The sequence below is a fragment of the Eublepharis macularius genome, chromosome 7, assembly GCF_028583425.1.
Source record: "Eublepharis macularius isolate TG4126 chromosome 7, MPM_Emac_v1.0, whole genome shotgun sequence".
NCBI lineage: Eukaryota > Metazoa > Chordata > Lepidosauria > Squamata > Eublepharidae > Eublepharis > Eublepharis macularius.
Genome location: NC_072796.1, coordinates 137,224,307 through 137,249,821, shown reverse-complemented (window position 1 = coordinate 137,249,821; position 25,515 = coordinate 137,224,307). Strand labels below are relative to the sequence as shown.

The window sequence follows — 25,515 nt, the reverse complement described above, 5'->3', positions numbered from 1 at the left end:
ACAATAGTCAAGCCTTGATGTTACCATAGCATGGATCCAACTGGCCAGGTCAGCCGTGTCAAGATAAGAAGCCATCTTCCAGGCTAGAGTGAGGTTGTAGAAAGCATTTTTTGCCGCTGCCTTATCTTGTTTTTCTAGTAATAACGCTGGATCCAGTATAACCCCTAGGCTTTTAACTGAGTCCGCAAGGGTCAGAATTCTGTTGGGGAAGTTTCCTCTACAAAAAGCAGCTCCTGAAAAAGATACGTATGGAGACACATGGGGGGGGGGGTTGTAGTTTCAGATGGATAGTTGTGTTGGTCTGCTGTAGAAAAGCAAGATTTGAGTTGAGTAGCATCTTAGAGACCAACAAGATTTTCAAGGTATGAGCGTTCCAAAGTCAGAGTTCCCTTCTTCAGACTTCCTCCAGAAGGTTTGTGGCTCTCCCCCTGGTCTTTTTTTTACCTTGTGCTGTTTCTCTGCCTCAGACATAGTAGTAGTACTAGTAGTAGTAGTAAAATATTTGATTTATATACCACCCTTCAGGACAACTTAACACCTATTCAGAGCGGTTTACTAAGTATGTTATTATTATCCCCACAACAAACACCCTGTGAGGTGGGTGGGGCTGAGAGAGCTCCGAGAGAGCTGTGACTGACCCAAGGTCACCCAGCTGGCTTCAAACAGAGGAGCAGGGAATCAAAGCTGGCTCTTTGATTAGAGTCCTGGATTAGAGTCCTGCCGCTCTTAACCACTACACCAAACTGGGTCTCTAGAAACTAAGACAGCAAAGCTTCATAGGAAAAGGTTCACCTGTATTTGAACTTACTTCATTTATACCTCACCTTTCTCACCAAAGCAGCTCGCATCGTTTTTTTCTCTGTTTTATCCTCACAACAGCCCTGTGGGGTAGGTTAGGCTGAGAGTGAATGACCGACCGAAGGTCACCCAGCAAGCTTCTAAGACAGAGTGGAGATTTGAACCCAGGTCTCCCAGATCCTAGTCCTACACCCTAACCACCATGCCATACTGGCTCCAATGTTAAGTTTCTGTCTAACGGGCTGTGATTAAAGACACAGAAGCAGGGCTAGGAGGAAAAAGGGGCAACTCACCCTGAACATGACATAATTTTTATTTTTGAGGGAGAGGTTCTTGGATACTTCTCCTCACCAGGTCCCAAATTTCCTTTGTTTATTTATTATTATTATATATATATTTATTTTGAAAAACAAACTAATAATAAAAGAAAAAAGGGATCATTGTGTAACCCAGAGATGGTTATATAGAAGAGAAGGTATAAACCACAAAGTATTTCTCCCCACCATTCCTGTCATTCAATTTCTTAAGACGCTTTCTGTAAAATACAATTGTGCATACTTATAATAAGATACATTTATATTCAACGTTTTAATTACAAATTTGATAACTATATTTTACTAATAATTGTCCTTAGCTATTCTTAATTTTCAGCACCCTATTTTTCTAAGCTCTCTTCCAAGGCCTCTTTCCCTGTAAAAAGAGCCTACTCTTTTTCTAAGAGCTGGGGACGGGGGTGGCACTGAGGAGACCGACTTCCAACGGGTCTATCGTGTGGTGACAGGCAGATATCCAACAGGTGAAGCCTTCCCTTCCTCCCCAGAGCCCATCATTCTCTACAGATGGCTATATCTTTCTATCCATATCCAATTCTGAGGTGCGCCTCAAAGTAGAGCTCAACCTGTTGAATGCCCGCCTGTTGGCTAACCGCCTATCCTGCCCCTCCTCCTTCCCTCAGCTTCACCCTCCCTCCTCTCGCTTTTTCTCCCCTCTTACTGCTGATTGGCTCTTTCCCCTCACGTGACACTTCTCTCCAGTCCCTTAGCCACCCGGGGGGGGGCGTGGTTTGCGTCTGCCGACCGCGCGCGAAAAGGCGGAGCCGTTAGGACACGAAGGGAAGGGCCGCTGGAGAGACCGCGTTCTGATTGGCTTTCCCGCCCCCGCCCTCTTCTACACCCCCTCCCTGCACGCGCGCAGGCGCTCTTCTCCCTTCGCTGTCTGGGCGAGCCGTTGCGCCTTCCCTCGCCGCTTGTTCTCTCCGCCGCCGCCGCTCCCTCGGAGGGTTCAGACGCGCGCATGCGCGCCGCTGGCCATTCACTCTCCGGCTTGGCACGCGGGGGTCGCGAGGTTCCGGGGCTGTTGCTGGGCGGCGGACGAACCAGGTCAGTGGCTGCCGGCGCTTTCCTATTGTTACTGTTTTTTCTTTTGCTGTAAAATCCCCCAGCTACGTCAAATGCATTGTGTTGCATTGCCTTGAATTGCATCCATTTTTTTTAGTGTTGGCTGTGTGCTGGTCAGGGGAAAAAAGGGGGGGTCTGATCCTGGCACACACGTGCAAGCTTGCAGTCCCGGGCGGGGCTGCGAAATGCAGCGGTGGGAGGGGTGGCTGACTTGCGCCTCTTCCATGCGGTGGGCTCCGTGCGCTGGAGCATGGGGAGGGGGGAGTAGGGCGGGGCGGGAGAGCCTGCGGAGAATCGCCCACGTCTCCAGCCCCCTCCCCGCATGGTGGACGGGACTTTCCAACCTCCAAGGGGTGCCTGGAGCTCTCCCGGAGTTACAACGCATCTCCAAGCTGGAGAGAGATCAATGACTGATCATACCCTGCTGGGGTCTCTCCCCAGGTTCCATACTCCAGGAAATTCCCAACCCGAAGTTGGCAGTCCTGTAGCTGAAAATTGAGGCGAGGCTATGGCTGTCTGCTTGCATGGGGAGGCAGAGAGCACATCCCATGCTCTGAGATGCAGAGAGGCGGTGTGCACTGTTCCTCTATGCGGCTGGCTGCACACGGTTGCGCCGTGCTTGGAGCGTGGGCAGACCGCTAGAAATGGATTTCCGTCAACGTGAACTCAAATCCAAAGACACTGATGCTTCACCTGTAGGTTTCCTGTGACATGGCGCTTGAATGGCATCTGTGCAGTGCCCAGCACATGGCAGAGCACCTGTGGGTTTGCTCTGCTATGCACCCACCCTGAAGCTGCCTGAGTAGTTCAGTAGTATCTACCAGATGAGTGAAGAGAAGGTGAATCAGTTGCACAGCCTGTTTGACATATGCCAGCTGTAGCATGGGTTGATGCCACCCGTGTCCTCCATGTGCCAATTTAGTGGCATGGCTCAGTTCTTAGACTTGGAACGGGTGCTCTGCAATGGTCTGCTGGTGTTTCCCAGGAGAGGAGCGTGAGTATGTGCTTGCTAGAGGCATTTACTGTGGTAAATGATGGCAAAGTTAATGGAAAGAGCACCGAGGTGTTTGAAAGAGCATGGGTTTTTTTGTGAGCTGGTGATTTGCAAGTTGAAAGCTATAGCCTTCTTAACTGCCTTCTCTTTTGCAGCCGCTAAATAGTCCGTTGTGAATTTAGGTAGGAATAAACTGAGTCCCAATTTTCTGTTGAATCATTTTTCCTTTAAGAATTGTGCAGGGATGTGCTTGTCACGACTCATCTGTTGCAGAGAGTTGGGAGTGTCCATTGGAAGTGAAATCAGCTTGGCAGAAGAATCTCTTTTACTCAGTTGGACCAGCGGTTCCCCCTAGCTCATTGCTGTCTGGCCTGATCGGCAGTAGCTTTTCTGGGATCATGAGCAGAGAAACCATCATGCAATTTGATATTCTTTTGCTGGAAGTGCCTGAGGTCTGCTGTGCCAGAGCCCCTCCCTTGGTATAAAGGCAAGAGAACTCTACATGAATTTCAGGGGCAAACGGTACCGTGGGGTGTCAAGCATAACCCACTCAGCCCTAAATACCTTGATTTAAATCAGGTTTCAGCCCCATGCTGTATTGATGTTTAGTCATTCGTTGTACATGAATAGTGTTGAATAGGAGGAGGGGGTTGTGTTTCCTTTAAATTGTCTGCATCTAGGGCTACTTCTCACATCACTGGGATATTTTAAGTGTCCAGGTGCAATGGATGCTTGGATGCTTCAGGCACGTGTGTGGATGCTTCAGGCACGTGTTTGAGAACCTGTTCATAGTATGGGTATGCGTTAAAAGAATCTGTGTTGGCTGTGGCTCCCTCGTGAATGCATAGAAACATAGAGTTGGAAGGGATACCAGAGGTCATCTAGTTCTGCTCCCTGCACAATGCAGGAAATTCACAGCTATCACCCCATACCTCCCTCAGTGACCCCTGCTCTACGCCCAGAGGAAGGCCAAAAACCTCCAGGATCTCAGGTCTGTAGGAAAGTTCCTTCCTGACCCCAAAGTGGTGATTGACATTACCCTAGGCATGTTGGAAAGGGCCACGAGAGCCCAGCACCGGCTCATCTTTATCTGTGTACATTCATATTAAGTCAGATCATAGCTGTCAGATGTCCATCTAGCCTCTTCTTAAACACCTCCAAGGAAGGAGAGCTCACCTCCTCCCAAGGAAGCCTGTTTCACCGAGGAACCACTCTGTCAGGAAGTTCTTCCTAACATTTGGCCGAAAACAATTTTGCTTTAATTTTAACCTGTTTTTTCTGCTCCAGCCCACTGGGGCAAGAGAAAACAACTCTGCTCCATCCTCTATTAGTCTCTGTGCACGAGACATCTTGCACGGGAATGCTCAAGTGTAGGGAGACGCAATGTTAGCTGGGAAGCATAGTTTAAAAAGACAGAGGCGAGGGAGATCACTCCTCAGAGGGTTTCTTAATTTTGTGTGAAATTGACAGAGACTTTGGGGAGGCAAAGATGAACTGAACAAACCCTCTGAGGAGCTATCTCCCCTGGCTCTTTCAGAAAGCCAGAAGAGATTTCTCCTGAGAGGGTTAGTTAATTTCATATTCTCCTCCCCTAAGGTTCTGTCCATTTAGCCCCTCCTTCCAGAAGGCAAAGATGATATTAACAAGCCCTCTGACAAGCCATCTCCTCTTTTGAAACTACCCTCCTGTAGAGAGGGAAAATCGACAGAGCCTTCAGCTCTGTCTTTTTAAACTACACTTCCCGGCTAACATTGTGCCTCCCAACACTTGAGCACCCTGTGTAAGATGTCTCGCGTAGAGAAGACTCTATGTGACAACCCTTCAAATACTTGAAGAGGGCTTGGAGAGAGTTGCCCTTGGGCAAGTAATGGGTTGGATCCTGTGAACCTGTTCCAAAGTGAGAGGCTCTTTCCACCAACTGAACGAACATCTTGGCAGGGCAAGGTTTGTTCCACCAAAGGAAAGCGCTTCCACTGATAGGGCAGGTCCACAAGATATAACCCAATGTTGTATCCTTTGTCTTTCTGTTTCTTCCTGCAATTTGAGGGTCAGGATGGGTGATGAGTGCATACGCTTAGTGGTGAACGGTCCTTCACTGTCTCGCTTTCGCCATCTGGATTCAACCTCCCCAAGCTGTGTCTCTTCTTTTTACGCCATCCTACAAATCCTCTCTTTCCTTTTTGGCAAAAATTTCTGGTTCACACCTTGTTCTTCTCCCCCTTCTTCTGATCTGGTCCGGCAGCATTTCATCTCGCTTCTCTTTCGCCACCTGAAATATTCATTTCTCTTGTTCTCATCTTCTGATGCTCCTCTTTAAATTGCTCGGTGGGCTTCCTGTCCAAGGATCTATCACAGGTTCCTCCTGGTGTTTGTCCTCTGCAAGCCCAATGATGTACTCTTATATCCTGCCTATAAATTGTTGCTTCTCAGCTCCTTCCCTTTCAGTTTTCCTTGGGTCTCTGCAGGGGAGGGTGTCTCACTATATTTGAATGGGGCTCACTCCCAGCAAAATGCCCCCAGGATTACCACGAAAGCTAAAGTTTTTGTCACCTCTTGTGGCTGCAGCTGGTCAGATTTCTGGGGTTGAGAGTTGGTGGGCAAAGTGTGCAGCTTTCCTGTGAAAGGGTAGCAAGGGAAACCATTAGAAGATTGGTATGTGTCAATCTGTTTCTCAAAGGGAGAATAGCCCTGACCTATATATCCCAGACTAGCTCAGTCTCAGCAGCTCTTGGAAACTAAACAGGGTCGGCCCTGGTTAGTACTTGGATGGGAGACCACCAGGGAAGTCCAGGGTTGCTCTACAGGAATAGGCAATGAAAAACCATCCTTTCCCCCCCCTTGCCTTGAAAATCCTATCAGATCGCTGCAAGTTTGTTGTGACTTGACAGCACTTTACACACACAGGATAAGCCAAGTGAAAGGGTATGTTAAAATACTTTAAATGCTCTGATTTTTTGCAGAATAAGATAGGTTACACATTTAAACCAGGAAGTTGTATCTGGCAGGTTTTCATTGTGGCTTTTTGTAAAAACATTAAATTACAAACTTGATTTTTTTTTTTTACCCAGCTGAATGCTCATTCTACTGAGCCGAAAACCTCATTATGTGACTTGGACATGTTTATATTTAGGCTTCTTCAGGGGCCCTCGTGTAGTAGTCCAGTAGTTACAGGTTAGTGTTGTCCCTGCTCCACATTACAGAGGCTTGAAGATTGGACGCAGGGATGCAGTTTTCTGTGGCAGCTCTGGTCTCTGCAAAAATGCATAGTTCCACCCTTAGGAGATGGTACTTCAGCTTCTTGCTGAGGCTTGAAGGCTGTTGTTACATAGATTGGTTACAAGGATAAATGAGAAATATAAAGGGCTCTGTCCGCAAAGAGATGTACAAATTATTGGGGTGTTGTTTCTGTGCCCTCCTAAGAGTCGTTTGCCCCCCGATTCTAAAATCTCGTGTTCCTTGTGCATTGATCTGAAAACTAGCATCTGGCAAGGAAAGCCGCTATATCTGAAACCTGAGACCTTCTCCTGAAGTCTTGGGTGGCACATTTCCTAGTGGAATCTGGGAATGGAATCAGTGGGATGGAATCGGTTAAAGAGCGACAGAAATTGGGCTTCTGTTCCAAATGCAGCACCAAGTTAAATTAACCTTTTATCTGTGTCGAGGAAAGCTGGATTTTGTAACTCGTGTAAATGATGGGAATTAAAGCGATTTGCACATCTGGTTTGAGTAGTTCCTTCTGTTTTTGCTAATTGGGGAAGAGATGGTGTCACGGAGTGCCTTCGAGAATAGATCCAGATGAGTTAGCCGTGTTAGTCTATAGTAGCAAAATCGAAAAGAGTCCAGTAGCACCTTTAAGACTGACGAAGAGAACTGTGATTCTTGAAAGCTTATGCTGCAATAAAGTTGGTTAGTCTTAAAGGTGCTACTGGACCTTTTCTATTTTCCTTCAAGAATAAACTCTTCTCTGAAAGATTCCAGGTCCAAATCTCATCTCAGCCAGAGGATCATTAGATTACTTTAAATGTTAGTTGCATCACCCCATCTATAACTTGGGTATAGTAGGATTGTTGTAAATTACAGCAAAATTAAAGATTAAGGTGGGAAGCCATGTTGGTCTGCCGTAGACAAGCAAGATTCGAGTCCAGTAGCACTTTAGAGGGTATACGCTGGAAATCTAGTTGATCTCTAAGGTGCTACTGGACTCGAATCTAGCAAATATTAAAGAACTTGAAGAATTGTGACAGCTAAGTACAATATAAACAGTAAGCATTGACAATAAGGATTGTTAACAGAAGCTATGTGAGGCCGATGATTGGAAACAGCATTCAGCCTTCTAGTTTTAGAATTATAGCCCAACATGTTTTCCGGCCTCTTTTTGTAGCCTTGAGGTCTAGAAGCTTGACTTTCTCTTTTAAAAAGCTGAGAATCTCAGAAATACAATATGTTCAGTGTTTTTTCTGCACTTTGTGAAATCACAGCATCCACATTGTGCTCGGCGTAGAAGCTGTTGTACATGTCTTTGATGCGCATCCCTTGGGGCCCCGTAGGTGGAGAGTTCCCCCCCCCCCACACACACACACATAACTTCTGGTGTTAAGATCCTCTATAGCATTCATTCTTCTCTGTCTGCAGATCTGATAAGTGCTGATTGTGCACTGTGGGAGACCGACAGACTGGCATTGTCACATGACTGTCTGAATGGCCCATGAGATTGTGTGTGTGTGTGTGTGTGTGGGGGGTTCTCTTTGAAGTTCAAGAGGCTCTCGACAGCTGTAGTCTCTGTGCGTAGCCCCTTCCTCTGAATTCCGGGGCTGAGCCGATAGAAATGGCATTTCTGGCGCTTGGCTGTGCAGCTGTGTTCTGTCTATACTCTAAATGATTCTCAGAAAGGCATGGAGGGGGGCACGAAATAAGAGGAGGCTAAAAATCTTGTTTCTTGCATCTTCAAATTTGGACTAGTTGGTTGTTTCCAGTTTATTCCTCATGATGCTGTTGTCACAGTCACAGATTTGGTGGGGAGGGCCCCAATTTTTTTTTCCCAGTCGTTTCTTTGTTTATATGTTCAGGGACTGAGTTGAAGATTGCAGTTGTTCTTTTAGTAGGTTTAAGGAATTCTGACTTGTTTTCTAGGATAAGAGCCACTGAACCTCTAAATTGTAATGTGTGAACGGGGCAGGCTTGTGTTTGCAAATAGGTGGCATGCCGGTTTGGTAGCTTAGCCATTTCTCCTGTTATGTGGCAATAAACCAGCTATTGCTCACCTGACTAGGAATCTCAACCAACCGTCTTGCCTGGATGGCCAGTGTACCTGCATGTGTTGTTGCATTTGTAAATGTTTATTTAAATTGTTTTGGATGTACACCAGGATGTGTGGTATGGTCTTCTTCCCCTTCCTGTTAAGTCATTCCTTGATGGAAGACCCTTGTTTTCCACCATCACTGCTAAAATGACCATGGAAACGGCAGCGTGGTTACTTCTTCTGGGAGGCGGCCAGTTCCATACAGGAATTGTGGATATGACACTGATGTGCAGGGGTCATTTCGTAGAAAAAGAGTGGGAGAAACTCATTAGCATATGGCACGCCCCTTGCCATTACTGGAAGTGTGTCATTAGCATAACTGATTTGCATATGCCACACCCCCTGACGTCACCTATCCTGGCTGTTTTGGACCCAATCCTGGCCATTCAGGGCCGAAATTGGGTCGTCTAAAATGGCAAAAAGGAGCTGAAAATGGCCAAAAGGGGGCCCAAAATGGTCAGGATCGGGCCACTGCTGAGTAGGAGAGTGATTCACCACCCGTCAGAGGCCTGATCCGGGCTGTTTCAGCCCCAATCCAGGCTGAAACGGGCCCAAAATGGCCGAGAGTCAGGTGGGCAGGGCCACCTGACATGTCACCTCTTTGGGGGACTGTTGGAACTGCGTTCCTGCGTGTTCCTTTTCTAAATGAGCCCTGCTGATGTGATGTTTTTCCATTTTATCCTCCCAGTTTGGCTGGACAACTGTGAAGCTTCTTTGGTATGTTTCACCTAGCATTATCTTCTCGGATTGGCAAGAGTTCTCCAGGGTTTGGGGCGGAGAAAGCTCTTTCCCCTCCGTCGGTTGACGTAGGGCCAATTCAAGGCCTTTTGTTACGCCAAGCAAGTTTGACACTTTGCTTCCTTCTCCACCTCCTGCATCACCAATGGTCAGCGGTGAGCCGAACTCCTGTGGTGCATTGCTTCACACTGTATTTGAGTGGCTTGGCCAAGAAATCTGGCCCTCTGGAAATGCCAACTCGGTAAGTAAGAAGGGGCTCCGTGTAGTAGAACCAAACAGCAAACAAGGACCTACTGCGGTAAAGGTCTAGTGGACCCAAACTCCTTAAAGTGCACCGTACAGACAAGGAACCACGTTCTTCATACAGACCAATTTCTTATTTCTCCTTTTTACAAATAAAGCGCTGGGTGCTTGAATGTATATGATTGTCAGCATGTCATTCTTACCTGGCATCTGTGTCTCCCACTTGGGAAGAGAGAAGTGAATGTTTAATATGCCTGTGGATCTGTAAGTAAGTTTTTCTATCAAGAGTTGTTTTATTAGTGAAATAAGCAGATATTGATAGAAGGATTGCTTGAGCATCATATATATTTATTACAGATACGATTTATTGTTTGCTGTCTGGTAACGCTCTTGGGAAAGCCTTACGAAACAGGATTTTAGCTTGCGACCTGTTGAGCGTGCTGATAGCCTTGATCTTCATCGCACCTCCAGCACCTCCATCCAGGAATTTCCAGCCCAGGAGTTGGCTTCTACTTTCCTGTGGCATTGGATCCCAGCTTTTACAAAGAAAGGAAGGAAGAGAATTTTTTTTCTCCGTTTGCACTGTTGGAAGGACTTTTTTGGAGCTCTGGGACTATGTGCGATGTTGCTCATGTCAATTGGCTTCCTATGGTTTTGTAAAGTGTTTTGCACGAATTGCTTCATGGTTCTATATATTCAAGCACCCAGCACTTTATCTGTAAAAAGGAGAAATAAGAAATTTGTATGAAAAAGTGGTTCCTTGTCTGTACGGTGCACTTTAAGGAGTTTTGGTCTGTTAGAGCTTTACCACAGTAGGTTCTTGTTTGCCGTCTGGAAATGCCCAAGACCTTCTGCGTACAACGCACGTTCTTTGCCACAGAACCAGGTTAAGAGAAAGTGATTTGTCCAAGGCTATCTGATGAGCTTCCTTATGACAGATTGGAACCCACGTGTCTCTGTTCTGACCCAAATGCTGTATCTACCGGCTGTTACGTACAATGGCTTCATTTGGCGATGAACATGATGTCAGCTTTCTCAGCTGAAAGTTTTGTGGCTTCATGTTAAACAGGGAAAGCTCTGTTTCAGAAATGCATATTGTCGCTTGATGCTACGTTGGGAGAACCTTGAATATTCTTAGGTGAAACACTGTGGGCGCGGAAGGAAATCACTTAAACAACAAGGGGCTATGTTGGAGGCACCATGCAACTTCTTGTTCACGGGGGCAGCAGAATTTATTTGCGGGCTTCTTTATGTTACTCGCTTGCTTCATTTTTCATCTGCCTTTCTTGTTGAAGTTCAGGTTGGGTTATAGAGTTATAAGAACAATGCCATAAAAATCTTTATAATTCGTACAACGACCAATGCAGAAAAACTGGATCACGCAATTAAAGAACAATGAAACTAAAACAGTATAATACATCCAAGAGCCTAGATTTCATGAACTGGAGGATGCAGTAGACTGGATTTCACAGAGAAAAATACATTTAACCCTGACCTGGAGAGCCCGGTAGAGCCTGATCACATCTCAGAAGCTAAGCAGGGTCGACCTTGGTTAGTAATTGGATGGGAGACCTCCAGTGAAGACCAAGGTTGCATAGGCAGGCAATGGCAAACCACCTCTGTTAGTCTGTTGCCATGAAAACGCCACCAGGGGTCACCATAAGTCAACTATGAATTGAGGGCAGGATTTCATTTTCATAATACATTCAGTAAATAAAACGGTATGAAGGTAGAGCATACAGAAAAGCGCCTAACATTTTCTTGGGCAATTAACATTGCAACACTATTTCCTGCAGAATTTCATTTTACCAGACCTCTCTTCCGGGTTGTGGTGTTGTATGTTGGTTGTCTTCCTAAACTTTTGGGGATCTTGATGAAGGGGCATAGCCCTTGCCCCAGGCTCCGGGGACGGTTGGTTATGTAGACGTAATCTAGGTGAAAATTTAAGGAACTTTTTATCCTTTAAACTAGGAATCCTCCTGCAAGGTCAAACAGTCTGGTGCTCAAACACTTTCCCAAGGACAACCCGGAGTGCCGTTGAAAGTAAATGCCTGTAAGGAAATAACCCTATAGTGCTTTAACAGTTATTTGCTCTTATAAAAAAAGCTCCAGTTTCTTTAATAGAAACAGAACGTTATCGTCGTCTTAGATCACTGAGTTAAACAAGGTTTCGTTCGTTGTGGTGTCCGTATCTACAAGTATTACATTTCAGTAAGTGGCTCTGGATTAGAATCTCGGTTCCCAGGTAAAGACTGCTGAGTGTGACGGAAAAAAAAATAGAAATATCTGATCTCCCAAGTATGCCTTCGCCGGATGTTTTCTTACAAAGCAAGATACGGCCACATCCCAAGACTCAACCCTTAGAGGAAGTATTTCTGTTAGGCAATATTCATTGCTTTTTTTGTTCACAACACAGTGGCTCACCACCAATCACACGCTGTTCCAGCTCTGCAGATAAGTTCTTATCTCTGTGTTGTGTGAAACCTCATTTCTGCAGGTGGTTTGGATTTGTATGTCTGTTTGGAAATTGCATTTCTGTGAAAGCAGAGAGGGCATTTTTGAGCGGAGAGGCTGCCCTTGTGGACTTGCATATATAAATCTCGGGTGGTTATCCCCCACTGAGAGCAACAGAGCCCGGCTGTAGGTTGTGTTAGTCTGCCCGCTCCGTCATTCTGCAATCAGTTGTGAACTGGAGTGCTGTTGCACGTGTATTCCTGTTATGTAAAATGGGCTAAATTACATGTACAGCTTTTCTGCAGCCAGTTTTGACTTTATTTCTTCTTTCGTTGGTCTAGGAAAGATGCTTGAAAAAGAAAATGGGGATTTTGCAGCCACTTAAAGGCTAAACCTCTAGACTTGGATAGCCCAGGTGAGCCTGATCTCGTTAGATCTCAGAAACTAAGCAGGGTCTGCATAGGTTAGTAATTGGATGGAAGACCTCCAACCAAGGTTGCAGAGGCAGGCAATGGCAAACCACCTGTATTAGTCTCTTGCCATGAAATCTCCTCCTCCTAAAGGCTAAACAAATCTTTAAAGTATTACTTTCTTGTGCTTCCCACTTTTAAAAAATGGAACTAACACTGCAGTTCCTCTCAAAGTATCGGAAACCTGGTCTTCTCATTGGTTTTAAGTTGTTTAGCTTCCAAGAGCTGCTGAGACTGAGCTAGTCTGGGATATATAGGTCAGGGCTATTCTCCCTTTCAGAAACAGATTAATACATACCAATTCTCTAATGGTTTTCCTTCACGGGGAAGCCACACACTTTGCCCACCAACTCTCAACCCCAGAAATCTGACCAGCTGCAGCCACAAGAGGTGACAAAAACTTTAGCTTTCCATGGTAATCCTGGGGGCATTTTGCTGGGAGTGAGCCCCATTCAAATCTAGCGAGACTTACTTCCAAGGAAATAGGATTAGGATGAACTGTACAACAGCTTTAGAAAAGGATTAGATAAGTTCCTAGAGGGTGTATCCGTCACTGCCTTGTTAGCATAGCAGCCAAGCAGAACCTCCGTGCTCAGAGGCAGTATATCTCGGATGCTACGGACAGACAAGGAAGAGTCTGCCTTCCTGTCCTACTTTTTTGGTGAATCAAACTATATTTGCATCTTTTTTCTCAGGCTAAGTGAAAATGGCTGTTTCTACATGAAACAAATTGTGGCTTTTCATATCTTCTAGAAATCGCAATACGTTTATACAGCACTTTATGAGTCTCTAAAGCTGTCTGTGTGCATGATGCCTGTGGTGCATACAACAATCCTGTGTGACTCTGTGGGCTTTGCTGATAATGCGAGTCTTTCTCAACCAGGTAGTTGCCCTCCTGCCCTGTATGTGGAGGGGGGAGATGAGTCAAGTGGGAAAGGTTCACATGATGGCAACACTGGTAAGGGGAAAGTGGCTTCCGCAAAGGGTGTATGTGTGTGTGGCGGGGGGACACCTGTGCGGTGATAACACATCGATTGGACTTCAGCCACTATGGGATGTATCGAAGTTTTTCCCCCCTCTTTTTTAATGTATAATATATTTTTATTTTGAAAAACCGAATAGGAGAAAGAGGGGATACAAAAAGGAAAAAGAAATTATTATATAACATAATTGTGTAAACCAGAGATAGTTATATATAAAACGCAAAGTATTTCACCCCACCATTCCCTTCCTATGAGATACAATGATACTTGCTTATATTAGGACACATTTGTATTCAACATTTTAAATTATAAATTCCGTAACTAATCTAAATCTTAGATCCAGAGGAGTTAGCCCATGTTAGTCTGTAGTTGTAAAATAGTAAAGAGTCAAGTAGCACCTTTAAGACGTAGGCTGATTGCATACACGTTGGATAATGCACTTTCAGTGCACTTTATCAATCGTTTGAGGTGGATTTTTTGTTCCGCACACAAAAAAATCCGTTTCAAATGATCTATAAAGAGGATTGGAAGTGCATTATCCAACGTGTGCAGAATCACTTTAACCGACTTCGTAAGCTTTTGAGAACCACAGCTTTCTTCGTCAGATAACTAATCTGTTTTACCAATAGTCGTTCTTAGTTTTCAGCTACATAATTTTAAAAAAACTTTCCATTTTTCCTGAAATTCCAGGATTGGCCTGTTATGTCTGTAAGATGTTAATTTTGCCATTGACACAGATTTGTATAGCTTATCCATCCATTCTGTCAAATCTGGACCACGTTCTGCCTTCCATTTTGTTGTATATACTACTCTTGCCGCTATCACCATGTATTTAAATAGTTTGCTATGTTTTTTTAAAAATATTTCTTGGTATGACATTCAATAACATTTGTTAGGGTTCAGCTCAAAGTGAAATCTTAGTATCTTTTGCATTTCTTCGTGTATTTCTATCCAATATTTCCTCACTTTCTTGCATGTCCACCATAGGTGATAGAGTCTTGCATCTATATTTTGACATTTCCAGCACTTTCCACTTTTCTTTCTTTTCTTTTTTTTGGTGTGTGTATGTGTGTGGTGATTGGTACTCACCAGGTCTGAGTACTAGCATTTTGTGGGGGAGCTCTCCCAAGTCTTGAGGAGGGAACTGGTGGAAATTGGAGCAACCATAAATAAGAGTACCAGCTCCTTTTATTTAAGCACTGCCACTGAGTATAATGTTAGGTGGACATGAGTCCTATATTGATGTATTTGCCATGTGTGTTCTGATGAGTAGAGATGGGCACGGAATGAAAAAAATGAACCACGTGGTTCGTAGCATTCCATGGAACCTTGAACCACAATCTTCCAACCTTTTTCTAGTTCGTTGTTCGTTGTTCCGTGGCATTTCAACTGCCCTGCACCGGCTGCTGAAGCTGGTGTGGGGCATTTGAAACAGACAGCCCCTTTCTTTTGCCTGGGCAGCAGGAGGATGGGGCTATCAGTTTCACAGACCCCATGCCGTTTTCTGCCGATGGGCGGAACCCATCGCGGGGGGTCTGTGAAACTGACAGCCTCTTTCTCCTGCTGCCAGAGTGGCAGGAGAAAGTGGCTGTCAGTTTCACAGACACTGTGCTGGAACCGAAATGGGGTCTGTGAAACTGACAAACTGACAACCGGGGCAGCAGGAGAAAGAGGCTGTCAGTTTCACAGAACCTGCGCCGGTTTCAGCCCATGGGCTGAACCCAGTGCAGGGTCGGTGAAACTGACAGCCCCTTTCTCCTGCGCAGGGGCTGTCAGTTTCACAGACCGTGTACTGGGTTCAACCAATGCGCTAAAACTGGTGCAGGCTCTGTGAAGCTCTGAACCCGGCCACAGAACGGCTGGAAAAATTAGTTTGTTCCGTTGTTTCGGTGCAAATGAACCAGCCATTCTGTACTGAATTTTGTTCCGTGGTTCGTTTCATGCCCATCTGCACGGGTGGTTGCCGGAGCACCAGTAACTCATGTAACACCTATCCTCCGTCAGCTGCACTGGTTACCGGTTGAGTACCGGGTCCGGTTCAGGGTTTTGGTGTTGACCTATAAAGCCCTATGCGGACTGGGCCCAGCATACCTTTGGGACCGCCTCTCCCCATATGTTCCCCGGAGGTCGCTTCAATCAGCCACTAAGAACTTGCTGATGGTCCCTGGCCCCAGGGAGGTCCGCCTGGCCTCTACCAGAGCCAGGGCCTTCTCAGTTCTCGCTCCAACCTGGTGGAACTCTCTGTCTGAGGAAACTAAGGCTTGGCAGGATTTGTTATCTTTCCGCCGGGCCTGCAAGACGGAGATGTTCCACCAGGCATTTGGTGGGGGCTGGGCTGTCCTCTCGCTGGCCATACCACTGAAGATCTTCCACCACCCATGCAGGACAATGCTGCATTTTAATATTTAATATTCGACACCCGCCAATTTTAATGGTTTTTTTATACGATGTTTTAATGTTTTTATAATGTTTTTACTGTTTTTAATTTGTTGTCAAACCACCCTGAGCCCGTCTGACGGGGAGGTTGGTCTAAAAATGTAATTAAATAAATAAATAAATAAATCTCTTCTGATGAGGGTATTACCAGTTGACATTTATCTCGAGTTTTTAAACCTGTGTACACTGAGTCAGCGCATGTCTGCCTTGGATATTTAGCTGTGCTTTCTTCTCAAATAGTTGCAGTCTCTTGTTCAGCGTCAGGCACAATCTTGGTTTCATTCCTTCCCCTAGCAATTCTTTTGCAAAATTCCAGAAACATCTTTCTAAGAACAAAAACTCTTGTCCGTTTATGATGTAGCCAAAGAACTTTTTATTGTTCTCCCAAGATGCAGGGAGGGCTAGTCCATTCTTTTCAAAATTGAGATCATCATTGGAAGCAATCGGATGGAATATTAGGAACCATCTCCATCCCTTACTGTCTAGAAGGTCTCCCTCGGTCGGCCTGAAATAATTTTTCTTCCTCTCATTGCTGGGCTGGGCCTGGGGTGGGGGGAGAATCTTTAAGAACGAATGTGTTCATAGGAACAAATGTGTGCATATTTCCTATTTTGGATGTTTCCTTAAGACATCTCCCCCATTTTTTTGCTTTGGCTTTATCTTTTTTTTTCTTACGCGTTCTCGTTTCTTGCAGGTTTGCTGGGAGTGCAATTGAGAACAGTCTTGCAGGTGGGGGAAATGGGCCTTGTGCCCTTTTCAGATGTTTGTATGTGACCCACATTGCTTCTCTTCCCTCTTGCAGGTGCCTAAGCCATTTGTCGTTAGCTGCATGTGCACTCCTCTCTCTCTCAATGCTGCTCTCCCACCTTTTCCCAATACTTCTTAGAAATTTTATGCATTTCGGCGTTCAGCTGAATTTCACCTTCAGCTCATGTTCATTTTTTCTCCTCCATTTACTGCCTACCTTGGTGCGATTCTGGCATGCCTGCTTTGTTTTTAACTGGGTGATTTACAGGCTTCTTTTTTAATACTAAACAATAAATATTAAAAAGACCTAGCGTAATGTGGTGGCTAGAGTGATAGATGAGGATCTGGGTTCGATTTCCGGGGTCTTTGTTTGTAGGAAGCAGTATAAGGTGGCTTCCATAGGAGGGTGCAGGGCTCATTCCGAGGAGGAACGCGCCGGAACGCAGTTCCGGCAGTTCCCCAAAGAGGTCACATGTCAGGTGGCCCTGCCCACCTGACCCTTGACCATTTCGGGCCCGTTTCAGCCTGGATTGGGGCTGAAACGGCCCGCATCGGGCCTCTGACAGGTGGTGGATCACTCTCCCACTTAGCAGCGGCCCAATCCTGACCATTTTGGGCCCCCTTTTGGCCATTTTCAGCCCCTGAATGGCCAGGATTGGGTCCAAAACAGCCAGGTTAGGTGATGTCAGGGGGTGCGGCATATGCAAATCAGTTATGCCAATGACTCACTTCCGGTGACGGCAAGGGGTGTGGCATATGCTAATGAGTTATGCTAATGCATTATGCTAATGAGTTCCTCCAGTTCTTTTTCTACGAAGTGACCCTGGTAGGGGGGAGTCCGAGGCCTCAAGTAATGTTCAAGTATTTCAGGATCCTTGTTGGCAAGAGAGAGCCCTGTTCATGTTGAGCAAGATGGAGGAGAAAGTAATGTTCCTCTTGGGAAGCAGAGAGCCGTGTTTGAGTAGAAGGGCTTTGGGATTCTGGCTGGCATGGTGAGGGGACGACGCTTTCTGTTAGCATCTTCTGCAAAGTTAGGCTGGCCCTTTTTATATACGGTGTTCATTTCATAGCAACCCCTCGCTACAAATATTACCTTCTGCTGCAAGGCGCAGGGAAGCTTCCAACCAGCTTTTTCATTGGTGAAGAAAGGGGAGGTTTCCTTTGACCTCCCCCCCCCCCCAATGGCTGTGCTGGAAACCATGGGAGATAGTTTGGTGTAGTGGTTAAGAGCAGCAGGACTGTAATCTGGAGAACTGGGTTTGTTTCTCACTCCTCCGCTTGAAGCCAGCTGGGTGACCTTGGGTCAGTCACAGCTCTCTCAGAGCTCTCTCAGCCCCAGCCGTCCCACAGGGTGATTGTTGTGGGGATCATAATAACACAGTTTATAAACCCCTCTGAGTGGCCATTAAGTTATCCTGAAGGGTGGTATATAAATAGAATGTTGTTGTTATTGTTATTATAGTGGGCGCTAAGTTGTCCTGAAGGGCAGTATATAAATCTGTTGTTGTTGTTGTTGTAACTGCATAAACTAAAGCCATGCGGGAGTGGAACTGTAGTAAGGAGGACAATGGGGTGAGATGGAGTGGAAAAGCTGGCTGGATCAACCCCGTATACACTTTTTAAATGTGCAAGTAGCGCAGAAGAATTGCTTGAAGGATTCCTTCCCTGCACAGATTCCTTTTGGAGCATTGCTAAGATCCGCTGGATTTCTTTCTGTCTTCCTGCTTAAGAGTGGGCAGAAAATACAGGTGTGACACTTGTAAAGCCACCCACTTGGTTGGTCTTTCTCAACTTCCGCTGTGATAGAAGTCATTTGGAGAGGGGTGAAATGTGAAGACCCCCCGAGTTGGACTGCTGGCCCTGGGTCTTTCCCCCTTGTCCCCTCCAGACTGAGTTGCAAAAAGGTGGAGTTTGAGATGAATACAAGGAATTTGTGGCGTATGCTTGGGACTTGCTGCACTGTCTTTGGGTTGTTTTTTTCCTCTGAGAGAGAAACCTCAAGAACAAATCTTCCTTTGTGATACCCGAGGCATTCTGGCAAGATACCCATGGTTTTGAAGATGCCCCAGAGTCTCTGGCTGTGACCTGCTGTGCCCTTCAACTTCCGATGCTGCAAAATAAGCAAACCTCCCAAAAGGTTGCCTGTGAGACGCTGACTCAATTATCAGCCATTCTGTTACCCGCATTCTTTTTTAGGCCAAGTGTTTTTCACGGTCACGGTAGGCCGATTTGGGTGTCCTTTTGTGTCTTCGCAGAGAATACTTCTGCAAATAGCCTCCACAGATGCATGCATGGAGACTGTTTCCCCCCCCCCCCCGTAGTTTTTTTTTTCAGAGAGTTTTCCAAAAGCTCACTGCCTGACACAGTGAACACAATTTGGGAAGAGAGCATGATTCGGCAGAAGTGATCTTGTATGCAGAGCCAGCGTGGAATGCTGCTTTGACTGTCAGACTAGGATCTGGGAGACCCAGGTTTGAATCCCCACTTTGCCAAGGATGCCCCACTTTGCCAAGGTACCTGGGTGACCCTGGGCCAGTCACACCCTATCTCACAGGGCTGTTCTGAGGATAATAACAATAACGTTTTATTTATATGCCGCCCTTCAGGACAACATAATGCCCGCTCACAGCGGTTTACAAAATGTGTTGTTATTATCCTCATGACACTCACCCTGTGAGGTGGGTGGGGCTGAGAGAGGTCTGAGAGAGCTGTGACTGACCCAAGATCACCCAGCTGGCTTCAAGCAGAGGAGTGGAGAATCAAACCTGGCTCTCCATATTAGAGTCCTGCCGCTCTTAACCACTACACCAAACTGGGTCCAAAAGAGTAATTGACGTATAATATATGGTTTCCTCATCAAGTATTTTAGTAGGTTCCTGGCTTTACTTTCTAATATGGTGGAGGGCAATCTTTTATTGCATGTCTGGAAAGGAGGGCGGGTTCGTCCTAGGTAGAATCCATCCATTCACCACCCTCTTAGGTATTAGTCAGTGCCACTGTGTTTCAATTAAATGATTTCCATTGGTGGTTGTTGGGGGTTTTCCGGGCTGTATTGCCGTGGTCTTGGCATTGTAGTTCCTGACGTTTCGCCAGCAGCTGTGGCTGGCATCTTCAGAGGTGTAGCACCAAAAGACAGAGATCTCGCGAAACGTCAGGAACTACAATGCCAAGACCACGGCAATACAGCCCGGAAAACCCCCAACAACCATCGTTCTCCGGCCGTGAAAGCCTTCGACAATACATCGATTTCCATTGGCTTTATAGAGTTCCCTGGCTTGATGGAATGCTTAACTATGAGTGGATCCCTGCCAGATTGGCCGTTCTATAGATCGTACTTGACCAGTCCGTTGGCCGCCATCCCATATGGAGTGCGTTTTTGCTTGGTTAATTTATGTGAGGTGCTAAATTATTACCTTTTGTCATGCAGCCTTTGAAACCGCATGCAGAGGAGAGTGGGGAATCAAACCCAGTTCTCCAAATGGAAGAAAGGAGAACAACATAAGCCTCTTTGGGTTACCAACGGTGCCAAAGGTGGGGTATAAATGAAATAAATTTATTTACATTGTATTTATAGTCTACCTTTCTCGCTGAGACTCAAGGTGCTCTGCAAGTATAGTTACCATTATTGCTTGGAAAACCCACCTGTCCATTTGCTGCCCTGGGATGATTGGAAGCTGGGAGTCACATGGTCTCCGGCTGGTGAGTTGCAATGGGGAGGGGTTAAGAGCAGCAGGACTCTAATCTGGAGAGCCAGGTTTGATTCCCCGCTCCTCCGCTTGAAGCCAGCTGGGTGATCTTGGGTCAGTCACAACTTCTAGCTCTCTCAGCCCCACCCACCTCACAGAGTGATTGTCGTGAGGATACTAATAACACACTTTGTAAACCACTCTGAGTGAGAGTTGAATTATCCTGAAGGGTGGTATATAAATCAAACGTTGTTATTGTTATTGAAGCATGTGGTGGAATGTCTACTCTGGACCAAGGAGTTTTGAATACCGTCTAATCTCAAGTGTACCGTTCTCGAGCAAGGCAGTTGAATGAGTGGTGGCCAGACAATTCCAAGGATTCCTGGACGAAGCTGATTGTTTGTATCCTTCCCAACCTATTTTCAGGCTTGGTTACTTCATTGATACAGCATTGGTCACCCTGGTGAGTGACCTGTGCCTGGAGGTGAAAGGGGGACAGTGTGAGCCCGTTGATTTTCCTGGACTTTGTGGAAACTTTGGTACCATTGATCATGGTATCCTGATACGTTGTCTTGTGGTGGTTTTGGTCCTACCTGGAAGGGGGTGGTGATGGGGGGAGGGTTCTTCCATCTGGCCTGTTGAGTTCCACATGGTTCCATCTGGTCTCCCAAGCTTTTTATTATCTGCCGGAAGAGGTCACTCCAAGATTCTGGCTGGGTTGTCACTGGTACACAGAGGACATTCAGCTCTATCTCTCACTTCCAGCGGATTCCAGGAACTGTGAACAGGTATCTAGAGGCGGTTTTGTTATAGATGAGAGCTAATAAACTGAAACCAATCCCATCAAAATGGAGATGCTAGTGGTGTGTGGAAGGATTGACCCAGAAATTGAAGCATCTCCTGGATGGGATTGCATTTCCCCTAAAGGAGCAGGTTAACAGGTTGGGTGATCCACTGTGCCTGGGCCTCCTATTGGATAAGCAGGTGGCAGCAGTGGCCAGGACTGCCTTTTACCAGCTTCAACTGGTTAGCCTGCTGCAGCTTTTCCTGAGTAAAAAAAAACATCTTCCTGCTGTGGTGCCTCCCCTGATAACATGTTGATTAGACTACTGCAATGTGCTCTGCATGGGGCTTCCCTTGAAGAGTGTCCAGAAACTTCAACTGGTACAGAATGCTGCAATGGGAATGTTGACAGAAGTGGGTCATAGAGACCATATCGCTCCACTGTTGTTCCACCTATATTAGCTCCTAAGTTATTTCTGGTTCCAATTCCAGGTGCTGGCATTGACCTTTAATGCCCTGTACTGCTTGGGGCCACTGTCTCGAGGCCCTAGGTTGAGTGGAAAGGCAGTAGGAAAATGTGTTAAATCACTAAGGGAAGTGCTTCAGGTTGGCTGTCATGATATCATCTCTTGAGTGTGGTGTAGTGGTTTGTGTATCACCTGGTTTGGGATCAAATCCCACGATGCTCGCTGTTCCGGAAGAAGGTCTTCGAGATGTTCAGCTGAGCTCTTGGAAGTGGAAGGTGGTTTGCGAGCTGCTGCTTTGCCTCCCATGGCATATGCACTTCCATCCTACAATTGTCTCTTCTCCCTAACCAGGGTAGCAGAAATGCACAAAAGAAGAGTAGCTGTTGACCACCATGTGGCCAAGGGTGCCTTTCGCGTGCAGACTTCCGCCTAAAATTAAAGTCCATTTTGCCCCTTCAGGTTTCAACATGTGGCAGTTCCATCAGTTGTATCTCACAACATGCTTTGCATTTTCATTGCGCTCGCAGATTCTTTAATCTTCCTTCCCGCTTGCCTATGGGAAACTGCAGAAGGAGAGTTCTGTTTAAAAATGTGGTTTGCGGATTGACTGTTTGGTGTTTTAATTCCGTCTGCTTTGGAGCAGGAGGTCTCAGCATCTACTAAGGAGCTAAACTGCTTCGTGTACCATGAGCAGCGTGGACCTCTTGGAAGCCCTCAGACTCCTGTTGAACCAGAAGAAATGCTAAGGCAGCCGCATACTGCCGATTCCTCTTTTAGCTGAGAAGGGGCAGAGTGGGTCCGAGGAACGGGCAGGGGCTGCTTGCAGATGGCTTGTATGTTTTCACCAGCAGATAGGAAGAATCATTTGAGGTTTCTGAGTGCACTCCACCCCACCCCTCATCACTTGCCAGTACCAGCTTTTTACTTTTGGTCTCTGGAGAATAGAATCAAGACTGCAGTTGTACGCTTGGGTCTCAACTGAAGTCAGTGGTAATTGGAATTATAGAGTTGGAAGGGACCTTCCAGTCCATCTAGTCCAACCCCCTGCCCAATTCAGGAACAGCCTAAAGCGTCCCCAAGAAGTATTCGTCCAGTCGCTCCTTGAAGACTGCCAATGAGGGGAAACCCGCCACATCTGATTCCACTGCCGAATCAATCTTTTTAAAAGTTAAGAGTTCTATGTAATACAAACAAAGAGACAAAACATGAAAATACAATTACTCAAAATTAGCTGAATAAGGAAATCAGCCAGCACACAAACTACGATAACCATACAAACAGAACAAAGAATATACATATAATGAAAAGAAAAACTATATACAGTAAAAGAAGGCTTCTGATCTTCTCCATGACAAATATTAGTATTTTCAAATTTTCTCTTACCCTAAGTTAAAAATAAAAGCTCTCTTTTTTAAAATGTGCAAATCACTCTTAAGGTGAAGAATCTTTTTCTAATGTCCAGCCATACCTTCCCTCTTGTAGTTTAAATCTATTATTTTGAGTCCTATTCTCTGTTGCCAACAGGAACAGCTCCCTTCCCTCCTCTAATAGTCTCTCTACACAAGACATCTTGCACGAGAACACCAAAGTGTGCAGGGAGACAATGCTAGCCGGGAAGTGTAGTTTAAAAGACAGAGCTCTGTCAATTTCACCTCTCTACAGAGCAGACAGAGATGGCTCCTCAGAGGGTTTGTTCATTTCCTCTTTGCCTCCCAGAAGGCTCTGTCAGGCTAAGAGGAAATGAACAAACCCTCTGAGGAGCCATCTTTGCCAGTTCTGTAGAGAGGTGAAATTGACAGAGCCTTTGGCTCTGTCTTTTAAACTACGCTTCCCAGCTAATATTGCGTCCCTCTACACTTGCGCGTTCTCGTGCAACCTGTTTTGTGTAGAGAGACTCAAAAATTTGAAGAGAGCAGTCAGGTCTCCTCTAAGCATCCTCTTCTCCAAACGGAGCATTCCCAGGTTTCTCCGTCTTTCCTCATCGGACTTGGTCTCCAGTTGCTCCTGGATAAACTAGCATGGGATCATAGCAGATTTATACAGTCCCTTCCTCAGGGACTGACGCTGTATTAAAATTTCCTTTCTGCACAGGCTTGCTTATTTACAGATGCTAATATTTCTAAAGGGTGTGATATATTACTTGAGGGTGGAATATATCGCCTGGATGGCCCAGGCTTTTAAATAAATAAATAAATAAATATAATTTACTTTATTTATTTCATTGGATTTCTAGTTCACCCTCCCCTCAGAGGTTACAGATATATACGAAAGATACCATTATTTGTAAAATGCATTATCAAAGTCCCCTCACTTTGCCTCCGTAGACATATAAAACTCTTCACCATCAACGGACAATATCAGTATCGTTTCCAATTATATAATTGCTAGTTCCATTCTTTGTATCGCTCTTGACCATAAAAGATCTATACTATACATATCTCTGTTTTTCTGATAAGTGGTTAATTTCACTAAAATATAGATCTCCTTTATTTTCAACAATCAAGTCTTGTAGTCTAGGAATCTTTTTTTGTTTCCATTGCCTGGATGGCCCAGGCTTAAGCAGTTGGCCGTAATTACAACAACAGCATTCGATTTATATACCGCCCTTCAGGACAACTTATTAGTATTTGGCGGCGAGACGACCAAGGAAGTACAGGGCCGCTATGAAGAGGTAGCCGTGGTAAACTACCCCTGTTTCTCCCTTATCTTAAAACCTCTCAATTAGCTGTGACTTGATAGCTCTTTCCACACTATTTCTTATAGGGACGATGTACAGTAAAGGGCACGAACGTCTCGGAGAGGGCAAAGTTAAAATCCTCTAACGAATACTGTTGGAATTTGCAAATTTCTTTGCTACTTCTCTAGCACAATGCAGACTGCACCAGGATTTTACATCGTGCCCTGAAGTTTCTACCTTTTCTTATTTTTGTACTTTGTGGTACCATCCATCTGGCAGAAGAGTTCTGGAGAAATCAAAGCTTGCACGCTGTCAAGTGTAATTTTGTCAGACCAGAGAAAACGTATTGCATTCTGGATTTTTGGGTTGTTTCTTTTGGACTGGCATGGCTGATGACTACTTCTTTGTTATTCTGAACCAGGATAACCAGGGTATTTTTGTCCCTGAACCTATTTCAATGCCAGGGCTCAAAAGTCGAAAACATTAAATTTATTATAGTAATACATTCTTGGAAGTTATTTTTAAAGGGGTAGTTGACTTGTTCCTGCCCTGCACCCATGTGCCGCTGTCTTTTCTTTAGATTTATGTTAATATCCATCATTCTTCTTTAAAAGACTCCATGCTACGGTGGGGAGGTTAGAAGCAGAGGAGAACAGATGGGAGATTTATAAAACTATGCATAGAGAAAGTGGTTTGATTGTTTTCCTCTGTCTCCTGAATTTGGAATCATCCCGTAAAATGGGTTCAAGGTTATCTTCTCTGCAAAAATGGGGAGGTATAAATTGGATAGTTTCAATACCCTTGTTATTAATTCATATTATTCCATATGAAGCAGTTTATAGTTGATGGAATGGTCAAATTTCAATATTTTAATATCTGTAAGTTGAGTTTTATTAGTTCAAGGTTCTTGGAAGGGACTAGAGTTACGAGCCATATGATGTTTGAAGAGATTTTGACGCAATGACCGACTTACTTAGGTTAAGCTTTACAATATTTTATTTAGTCTTAACATCTAACAAAATGCTACTTTTCAGCAAAGTTGGAATAAAGGTCTGTGATATAAACTAATGATGAGATCTCGAAATACGTTTTTTTTCCTTATAGGTCATCTTTTACCTTATGTCTTGCTTCTTAAAGGAACTTGGCCAAAAGGATGAATCAACTTTGTTACCCCAAAAATCATTGCAAAAATGTATAACTCTTGTTTGAGTATTTGTTGATTCTGTGACACACTAGAGTCCACTTTGATACATAGATGGTAGTGGTGCCCAAGAATTATTGGGGGGAAATAAGTGAATTGTTAACAATTGGATCAGAGAGAGAGAGAAATTCCATTCTTTTCA

At 45.2% G+C, this 25,515-nt stretch overlaps 1 protein-coding gene across 1 annotated transcript in view; it reads left to right on the top strand.

The window, feature by feature from the left end:
- The first annotated feature begins 2,116 nt into the window (after positions 1-2,116).
- Positions 2,117-25,515, top strand: part of PTP4A3 (protein tyrosine phosphatase 4A3) — a 128,159-nt gene continuing 104,760 nt past the window's right edge. Inside the window, exon 1 of the mRNA XM_054985048.1 lies at positions 2,117-2,177. The gene's annotated coding sequence lies outside the window, so the exon portion shown is untranslated. The remainder of the gene's footprint in view (positions 2,178-25,515) is intronic.